Source organism: Echiichthys vipera (genome assembly GCF_963691815.1).
Source record: "Echiichthys vipera genome assembly, chromosome: 6".
NCBI classification, from domain to species: domain Eukaryota; kingdom Metazoa; phylum Chordata; class Actinopteri; order Perciformes; family Trachinidae; genus Echiichthys; species Echiichthys vipera.
In genome coordinates this window covers 35054568-35065035 of record NC_139831.1, presented here as the reverse complement: position 1 = coordinate 35065035, position 10468 = coordinate 35054568, and positions in this window count along the sequence as shown.

Genomic DNA, 10468 nt, shown 5'->3' with positions numbered 1-10468 from the left:
ACACTACTCAGCCTCCCTGGTAAAGTCTACTCCAAGGTGCTGGAAAGAAGGGTTCATCCTATAGTCGAACCTCAGATTGAAGAGGAACAATGCAGATTCCGTCCTGGACGTGGAACAACGGACCAGCTCTTCACTCTCGCAAGGATCCTGGAGGGAGCCTGGGAGAATGCCCATCCAGTCTACATGTGCTTTGTGGATCTGGAGAAGGCATATGACTGGGTACTGTGGGAGGTGCTGCAGGAATATGGGGTGAGGGGGTCACTTTTGCGGGCCATCCAATCTCTGTACACCAAGAGCGAGAACGGTGTCCGAATCCTCAGCAATAAATCGGATTCGTCCCCGATGGGGGTTGGCCTCCGCCAGGGGTGCGCTTTGTTACCAATCCTGTTCGTGATTTTCATGGACCCATGGATTTTCATGGGTGGCTGGAGTCTCCCTTATAGATAGGGTGAGAAGTTCAGCCATCCGTGAGGAACTCAGAGTAGAGCCGCTGCTCTTTTGCATTGAAAGGAGCCAGTTGAGGTGGTTCGGGCATCTAGTAAGGATGCTCCCTGGGCGTCTCCCTAGGGAAGTGTTCCAGGCACGTCCAGCTGGGAGGAGGCCTCGGGGAAGACCCAGGACTAGGTAGAGAGAATATATCTCCACACTAGCCTGGGAACGCCTTGGGATCCCCCAGTTAGAGCTGGTTAATGTGGCCCGGGAAAGGGAAGTTTGGGGTCACCTGCTAGAGCTGCAGCCCCCGCATCCCGACCCCCGGATCAAGATGAGATGAGATGAGAGATCTTCATCCGAGTCTGTCAGGTGTGCAGGGGGGCTCTTCCTCACTGCATTGGTTGGCAATTTGCACAGGTTTGTGCACTTCAGCCCATTGTTGATCCTTGCACTCTGACTTTAAAGTGCTATTAGCTGTCTGTGTTCTTTTTGGAATGAATGAAAATGTAAAAAAAACAAAAAACAACTGCTCCTATGAAATGGCTATCATATTTTAATTTACTTATATTGACTCTTGAAACAATTTAGTACAGGTAAGGTTTTGCCCACTCAAGTGATACCGATATCTGGTCTGGCCCAAGGACTATATAAAACGACATAGCCACTGAAATTAGTGTGGCACATTTTTGAAAGCTATGTAATGGTGATATGCACAGGGATGGAAGATTGTTTGACGGGAATCCTATTAGTTATCATGAAATTTCACATATTTTATGTGCCATTACTTTTCCTTTCCCTGTCTCGAGTTTCACATATTCTAATATTTTCATATTATAAACAGTAAATTGAATGTTTTATAATTGACAATGTAGCCTCGCTTAAATGTGACATAGGCCTATTTTTAAATGGACTTGTAGCCTACTTGTATCACACCTTTCCAGTCTCAGGACTACCAAATATGATTTTATATGGCTTTTAGGCTACTTGTAGCCTCTGTTGTAGGCTACTTGCCCATCATCTAATGTAATCTAAACAATCAAACCACATCCACACGTGCATAGGGAGCAATTTTGGGTTCAGAGTCATGTCTAAGGACACTTTGACGGTCGGACTGGATGGTCGGGGATCGAACCAGCGATCGAATAGAGGGCAACTCGCTCTACCTCTGATCTACAGCCATCCATTTAGAATAATTATGTTTCGTAACTTGATTATAAGTAATCCATTACGTCATATATAGTAAAATATCCAATTTTACGGAAGCCCTACACATTTTATTTCCTCCGTTTTCTCATGATTAAAAGAACTTTCAATTGATAGGAAATTTATGAGAGGTGATAGGCCTGAGGTTTCCATCACACCTGACATGTCATGCCTCAAAGACGTCTCATATCTTGAAGAACACTATGGACAAAACTGACACATGATTCCAGATTCCAGTTGGTTAGTTACTGTTGTGAAATTAAACTAATCTGTATAGGGGCAGCAGCTCTAGCAGGGGATCCCAAACTTCCCTTTCCCGGGCCACATTAACCAGCTCTTACCGGGGAATCCTGAGGCGTTCCCAGGCCAGCGTGGAGTTATAATCTCTCCACCTAGTCCTGGGTCTTCCCTGAGGCCTCCTCGCAGCTGGACGTGCCTGGAACACCTTCCTGGAGAGGCGCCTAGGGGGCATCCTAACTAGATGCCTGAACCACCTCAACTGGCTCCTTTCAACGCAACGGAGCAGCGGCTCTACTCTGAGTTCTTCACGGATGGCTGAACTTCTCACCTTATCTCTAAGGGAGGCTGCAGCCACCCTCCTGAGAAAACCCATCTCCGGCTCAGCTCTCTTGACAACGGTGCGGTAGAGCGACTGCAATAGCGCCCCTACTGCTCCGATTCTCCAGACAAACTCACGCTCCATAGTCCCATCACTCGTGAACAAGATCCCAAGGTACTTGAACTCCTTCACTTGGGGTAAGGACTCATTCCCTACCTGGAGTAAGCAATCCACCGGTTTCCTGCTGAGAGCCATGGCCTCAAATTTAGAGGTGCTGATCCTCATCCCAGCCGTTTCACACTCTGCTGTAAACCGACCCAGTTAGTGCTGAAGGTCACTGACCAACGATGCCATCAGGACCACATCATCTGCAAAAAGCAGAGACGAGATCCTCAGCCAACCGAACTGCAACTCCTCCCCACCACGACTACGCCTCGATATCCTGTCCATTAAAATCACAAACAGGATTGGTGACAAAGTGCACCCCTGGCAGAGGCCAACCCCCTCTGGGAACGAATCTGACTTATTGCCGAGGATCCGGACACAGCTGTTGCTTTGGGTGTACAGAGATTGGATGGCCCACAGAAGTGACCCCCTCACCCCATACTCCTGCAGCATCTCCAACAGTATCTTCCGGGGGACCCGGTCATATTCCTTCTCCAGATCCACAAAGCACATGTAGACTGGATGGGCATACTCCCAGGCCCCCTCCACGATTCTTGCGAGAGTGAAGAGCTGGTCCGTTGTTCCACGTCCAGGATGGAATCCACATTGTTCCTCTTCAATCTGAGGTTCGACTATAGGCCAAACCCCCCTTTCCAGCACATTGTAGTAGACTTTACCAGGGAGGCTGAGTAGTGTGATACCCATGTAATTGGCACACACCCTCTGGTCCCCCTTTTTAAATAGGGGAACCACCACCCCGGTCTGCCACTCCCTTTGCACTGTCCCAGTCTTCCACGCAATGTTGAAGAGATGTGTCAACCAAGACAGCCCCTCCAAATCCAAAGCTTTCAGCATTTCTGGACAAATCTCATCAATCCCTGGGGCTTTGCCACTGTGGAGTTGTTTGACTAGCTCAGTGACTTCCGCCAGAGATATTGACGATGATTCCCCATCAGCCTCCAGCTCTGCAAAAGAAGGCGTGTTAGTCTGATTAAGGAGTTCCTCAAAAGTCCTTCCACCGCCCAATTACCTTATCAGCTGAGGTCACCAGCGTCCCGTCCTTACTGTAAACAGCTTGGACCGTTCCCTGTATCCCCCTCCTGAGGTGTCGAATGCTTTTCGAGAAGCCCCTTGGTGCCGCCTGAAAGTCCTTCTCCCAACTCCTCCCACACCCGCTACTTTGCCTCTGACACAGCAGAGGCTGCAGCGCTTCTGGCCCGTCTGTACCCTGCAACTGCCTCCGATTCTCTCTTCCTGGTTGTTCCATAGAGTCTTTGTGAACCATTCTTAGTCCGGCCCTCACCTGAGACCACTCTGCCATGGGAGACCCTACCAGGAGCACCAGACTCCATACAACACAGCCCTCAGGTGTATATTCATGTGCACATTGTAAAACTCCTCCCTGCACTGGTATTTATGTTGTAATATTAACAACAAAGTTTGTTTAAAAAAAAAAAAAAAAGAAACTGTACTTAATGAAGACATCAGGTTCACTGGCGCCTCCTTCTGATAAAACTGAAGCCTTACTAATGTCTTCATGGATGACGCACACTAATGTGAACATTATCTGTAATAAAAAAGGAAAAAACTATTTCAGCCTGTCAGGACTTGTTTCTAGTTGACATACACTGATTCCCCAGATCTTAAATTATCTCGTTATCACGACAAAACCAATGAAATAATCCGTAAAATATAGTAATTTTTAAAAGACCATTTCAATGAAGTTCTATATTGGGCGCATTGGCAATGGACATGAGGGCAGTCACTGGGGGCGGTGGCTTAGCGCCCCTGAATCTGTATACCACATTAAATAAGTTTGACGACGATAGCAGGAACGGAAATGTCAGACGGCAAAATCGAAGGAAAAAAAAGTTTGCGATCAGTGTAGCCTGATATATGGCAAAAATTGTAAGTGTTTCATTGTGAAATTTAGTTGCTGTTTGGTGAAATTTTGCTAAAATTTCCAAAAGTTAGGCTACTGCTCACAAGAAAACATGTTGAAGAAAGAGCAAGGGTAAGTCTACCGTCAGTTAACACATTAACAACAATGTTCTGTACCCTCGATCATACATTTTATAGAGAATAACTTTACAATTAGGCTAATTAGCCTGTAAATAAACTTTTCCAAAAATAATAAAACCCTGTGTAATGTGTTTGCTGGGTTAGATCAGTTGAACGTGTCCAATGTCTTAATGTCTGTTATTTGATTAGGCTACAAAATGGGTAACACTTAATACAGACAGCAATTTATTTTGTAATTGCCAGATACTTACGGTGTTATAATGGCATGAATCTGTAGAACTGCATTAAAACACTTGTTCCAACTGGTAACGTGAGATAGGCCCTAGGCTACAGCGGACGGAGTAGCAATGACTTCTAGCGGAAAAAAGAAATGACATTTTCTGCAAGTATTTTTAAGTACTTTTGAGTTATTTTAGAGGAAAGACTAACTTAGGCTACTTATGTCCCAGCTGCAGCCTATATTGTGCTACCAAAACGTTAAAACATTTTTGGTCCTTTGCTCATGGTAGTTGTGAAAATTGTCTCTTCGGTTGGCCTTCAGCTGTAATTATAAGTGCTCTGTACTTAAGTGTAAAAACAGGAGAACAGTGTTCATAGTCCACCCCCTGTTATTTATTTATATGGTCTTTATAACTACAGTAATAGAAGGGGAGACCGGGAGCTATTGTAACATGGGACAATTGTAACATCTCAAATTGCACCAATCAAAAATGAGGTAGAAACCATGATATTCACCATGCACATGCCCTGTGATAATACTTCTCCGCCTTCCAAAGGACAAAGTGATGTCACATACTTGTGTATGTATTTTCTGCCAAAACTCATTTAGAGGTTTAAAAGTGTTATTTCTCATCTTCAGTATTTGCCTTACCATCAAAATGGTGTCCATCTTAGCAACATCAAAATAGATTTAGATAAAAACACGTTGTTCAATTTAAAAAAATCTATATTTGTGTATTTTATGTATTAGATATTTTGCGACAGTTTGGGGTCCACCAACAGTAAATTACTCATGCTTTCAGAATCTTCAGTGTCTGTGAAGCAGATGTTGTAATAACAATGAACAGACACATTTTAAAGTTTTTTGCTTTGTAATAGTATCCTAGCAAAGGAGCATAGAAATTGATTTTAAATGCACATTATAAAACTGATGGTTGCGATGTAATTGTTTACAGCAGCTTCACAGATGGTGATGGCTTCCCCTGCTCTCTCTCTTGCTTGAAGTGTCGTATGTTTAGCTACTCCTCTGCCTCCTTTAGTGATAATGGTAAATGTAATAAGTGTAGTGAATTTGTAGCGCTGAAGGCGAGGCTCAGTGAGTTAGAGGCACGGCTCCGCACCATGGAAACTCAGTCTTGTGCTACGGTAGCTAGCCGGCCACCTATAACTTTAGCCGGTACGAAGCCACATAGTGTAGCGTTAGCTTCTGCTAGCCCTCTCCGGCAATCTCTGAGCAGTCTAGGTGCTCCTGGGTGACTGTGAGAGGAAAGCATAGTTCTAAATCGAAGCCCATGGTTAATCATCCCCCTGTTCGCGTTTCAAACAAGTTTTCTCCATTCAGTGACACACCTGCTGAGAAAACAACACTGGTTTTTGGCAACTCCATTCTGAGAAATGTGAACTTGGGACACCAGGGACCATAGTAAAATGCCTCCCAGGGGCCAGAGCGGGCGACATTGAGTCCTATTTGAAACTGCGGGCTAAGGATAAACTTAAGGATGGTAATATTGTTATTCACGTCGGCGGTAATGACACCCGATTACGTCAATCGGAGGTCACCAAAATTAATGTATAGTCAGTGTGTGCTTATGCAAAAACTATGCCAGACTCCATAATTTTCTCTGGTCCCCTGCCCAACTTGACTTGTGATTACATGTATAGCCAGGTCATATCAAATGGGATTACAGTTGTCATGACACCAGAATTTTCACACACAATTCTAGTATTAATAAAAAGATACTCAATATCGCTTTCATGATGGTACAGAAGAAGTCACCGAACACATAACCAACACAGTTAATTTTCTTTCCTGTCGTTTCATCTAAGGTTCAATACCACATGTTTTTAAGCGATATGATATCCACATTTTACAATTTGGTAAGTACAGAAACTATTTTAAAAAATCAGATCTAGAATCAGATTTTATACCCAAAGCTGTAAAGATGAAACAACTGTGTTGGTTTGTGTCCACTGACTTTATGAACCAGCACAGCTGGTGATAAGTGTAAAGCTTATGTTGAAAATGTTGTTTTTTTATTTCTTTGGTACTTTTTATAGTATCTAATTTAGATATTGTATCATTTTGAAAAAAAAAAAGTGGTGTTAAAAACCAAAGATACTTTGATACTTTTGACTAACCTCAAATAGCTTAAAAGAACAGCTGACTGAACAAAACTGACAAATGACTGAATACGATTTATTTTAGTTATGTAGAACAGCTGCACTGTTGAAGACACGGGCACAGATGATGTTGTGAATATTTCTTTTAATAGTTTTGTCTTTAGATGGCAAGAGCAGTTATGAAGGACTTTCCAGTTATTCCAAATATCCTATTTGGAACATCCAAACAGGAAATGAAGGACTCTAGAACAACATTGGCTCTCCAGATACTGCAAGCATCAGGTTTGTAAGGATAGTGTTTGTCTGTGGTGTGGAGAAATACTTACCTAAATACACCTTTATTAGGACTCAAACACACAAGGCAGCAGACTGGTGTCAAGTAAAACTGTCTCTACTAAAATCCAAAAGCAGAACTGAATCAAGGTTAAAGCCAGAAAACCAACAATCCAGCCTACCAAAAACTGGATCTAAAACAAACCAGAAGTGGTAATGCATGTCTGAAAAAAGGCCTTATTTACACACAGGCAAACTATGTAGGCAAATTGTTAAAACAAACAGATCACTTGTAGGCTATACTTCCCTATGAGGTTATTGTGACAGGTGAATAGGGAAGGCAAATGGATGATCAGCTGGGGAGTGATGAAGAGGTGAGGCACATCTGGACAGCAGGGATGGCAGTAATGGAGAAACCAATTGATTCAGAGTCATGGATAGCTGGAAGTAGAATCTGCACTGAGATACACAGAATAAGAGAGGGAGAGATAATCTTAATGAAACTAATATTGTCACAGTTTGTAATGCACGTTTAAGAGCTTATTCAAATGCAACTACAGAAAATGCTGTGGTTTCAAATTATTTGGTTTTCTACATATTTGTGGTTATATTATTAAAAAATACCAAGTTTCAGTTTTTGCATTACTTGGAGTAGTATTGGAAGATTGTTGTTTAGCTAATGCCTATCATGGGCTTAATGGGTTGTTTTGCCCACCACTGTGTTTCATAAGTAGCAAATGTTGGTATTAACTATTATATTTTATTTTGATAATTTAGTGTTTGATGTGGGCAACAACTGTGCAATGTGTTCCATGGAAAATCCCCTTGGATCTGGGCCCCCATTAACAAACTGGGTGAGGTTTTTCTTTGGAATGCAGTGTGGCATATCATGTGTTCCATTGCCTTTAAAAACTGATATAGTAGCATTTGGAGTTGTTTTTTTTGGTTGTGAAAGCAATATTATTAGATAAAGTATAAAGCAGGTGAAATGGTAAAATATGAGTATTAAGATATACAGACATATTGACAGTAAATTTAATATGTTCATTGTTTACAAAACTATTGTATGAAAACATACTGTGGATGTATAATGTGCAATATTACATGTTCAGACAATACTGACTGAATTTGTGATTGTAACCAAGAAATAATCTTGTTGTTTTATAGATCCAATGTGACACATGCCACAGATGGTTCCATGAACAGTGCCTGGGCATGGACACTGAGGACCTGGAACAAGCCAGGGCAGCCAACTGGAATTGCTGCTTGTGCTCTTAAATTTATTGTCATCCCTGGATAAATGATGGAACTGTTTACTGGTTTCTATTTACTGATTTCCATTGCAAGCTGTTGTTGTACCCTGTTGATGCCTGCCTAGTATTCTTTTTTTTAATTGTATTTTATCTATTGTTTGTGCAAAATAGATGAATAAAACAATCTATACTTTTTTTTTAAAACTATTTTGTAAAAAAAAAGAAGAAAAAAATAGATTGCACTGATAGACATGGTACACTAACCGCCCCCTCCTCTTTAGAATAAAAAGTATTTATTTTTTGAAAAAAATATGTAGCATACAAATATGCAGAATTGTTGACAAAGAACAACACATGGATCATACCTTGATGTTCACAAGGATGTACATTGAAAAAAACAATACTATGCAGGAGTAATAATTTTTTATCATTTACTTATTGCATTTTTCACAAAATGTTTAATTTAATAATGTGACGTTGTTTGTACAATTTTTATAAGATTGTTATATTGATCTTTATTTTACCATTTATTGAATAAATCTCTATTTGGAAAGTTTAAAGAGATTTCATTTTTAATATGATGTAATATACTAGTGTACAGAAAATATTCAAGGGCATTTTATTCTGATATTCCACAGTGAAACATTTTGTAAGTTTTGGAGAAGATACCTGAGGTCATCTAGAATGTACCTGAAGTGAAATTAGTCTTTGGAGACAGACGGTTTTATTTTGATTAATTTTTTAAGATATTTTACTGTACAGTACATATTCAAATGTCCGTAAAGTTAATTCACTTTCCTGGTTGGAAACTGCAGCATATTGAGCACTAAATGTTCACAATAAAACCAAAGCGTCTTTTGTTCATCATTCGGGCTATAAACCTAGTCCCTGGAAAAGACGCCTAGTTGGTACGACAAGGTCACAGATCATTTTCTTGAAAAGGAATGAAGCGTAGAATTTACATATAAACACATTTATGATGTAGGGCGGAAAAATTAGCTTCCCCTCCATGAAAGACCAGCAGCCACCACTGATATAAACATATGTGTATATACATTTTATTTATTTATTTTCTGCTACCTTTTCCTTCTTTTTGGGGTAAGGACAAACGTGAGCTACCTGAAGTTATGGTTGGAATGGTGGATTATCTTCCTTCCTGTTTTGAGAATATAGAGAGCACTTGTATGATGATCATGTTCTATTTTACTAAAAATCAATAAAATCTATTTTTAAAAAAAGAAAAAGAAAACTATTTCATATAACCGTTAAGCCACCATCTCCAGCAACACCTTGATTTTGTGACATACCTACCAAACTCCTGTAAGGCACAGAAGAGTTGTGCTCCCCCCGGCCAGTGAGACAGGTAGGTGTGTGCATATTAATCTAATTGTGTTGTAATTTAGAATGGATCTAATCTTCTTAAATAAATGTAGAGAATAAATTGTAGAACAATGGTCTTCTGTGCGTTCGTTTAGTGAATAGATTTTCATCATTTTTAATATTTCTCAGTACAAATCACATTAACTTTTTGTGATAAAAACGTCTGTGGTCAGGTCCATGGAAAACCATCACCCATGTCTTCAGGTTGCCGTGGGTGGGTTTGGAGTACACCATGACGCATATTGCACTGCCTTTCCTGGGTTCTGTGTGAATAAATAAAACCAGCGCAACAGCAGACCATTACAGTGCTTTGGCCAAATGTAAAAATGTGTATCATCTCGGTGTTCAAATTTGACTGAGCTAATACTATAAAGGTAAAACTGTGCCATCAGATTTTGAAATTAAAAAGATATTGGATTTCTAGCACTGAATATTTATGTATTGAAAATACGTATCTGAGCGTTTTAACTGAATAACTTAGTTTTCAATGTTCATAAATTCAAGGTTAAAAAATTCAGTGTTAACATCCAGGGAACCAAGGAAGAGCATTCGATTCCAGATACTACCCACAGAGAGCTTGACAAGAGTGGCTTCTAGTTGCCAATTCCCCCACAAAACAGGAATATATAAACGTAATAATCTATGATCCACCATGATTTAGTGCAGCAAACTTTAATTGTTAGCTCTGACTCATCAGCGGGACAGGGGAAGCACGCCGCTACGGGGGTCTCTCGCTAGCAGAGGAGGAAGACACAGGCACCTAAAACTGCAGCTGCAGCTCCAGCGGGCTGTGGTCGCTAGCTGCTCTGGACAGGAGGAAATCTGCTTCTCTGGTCCCGAG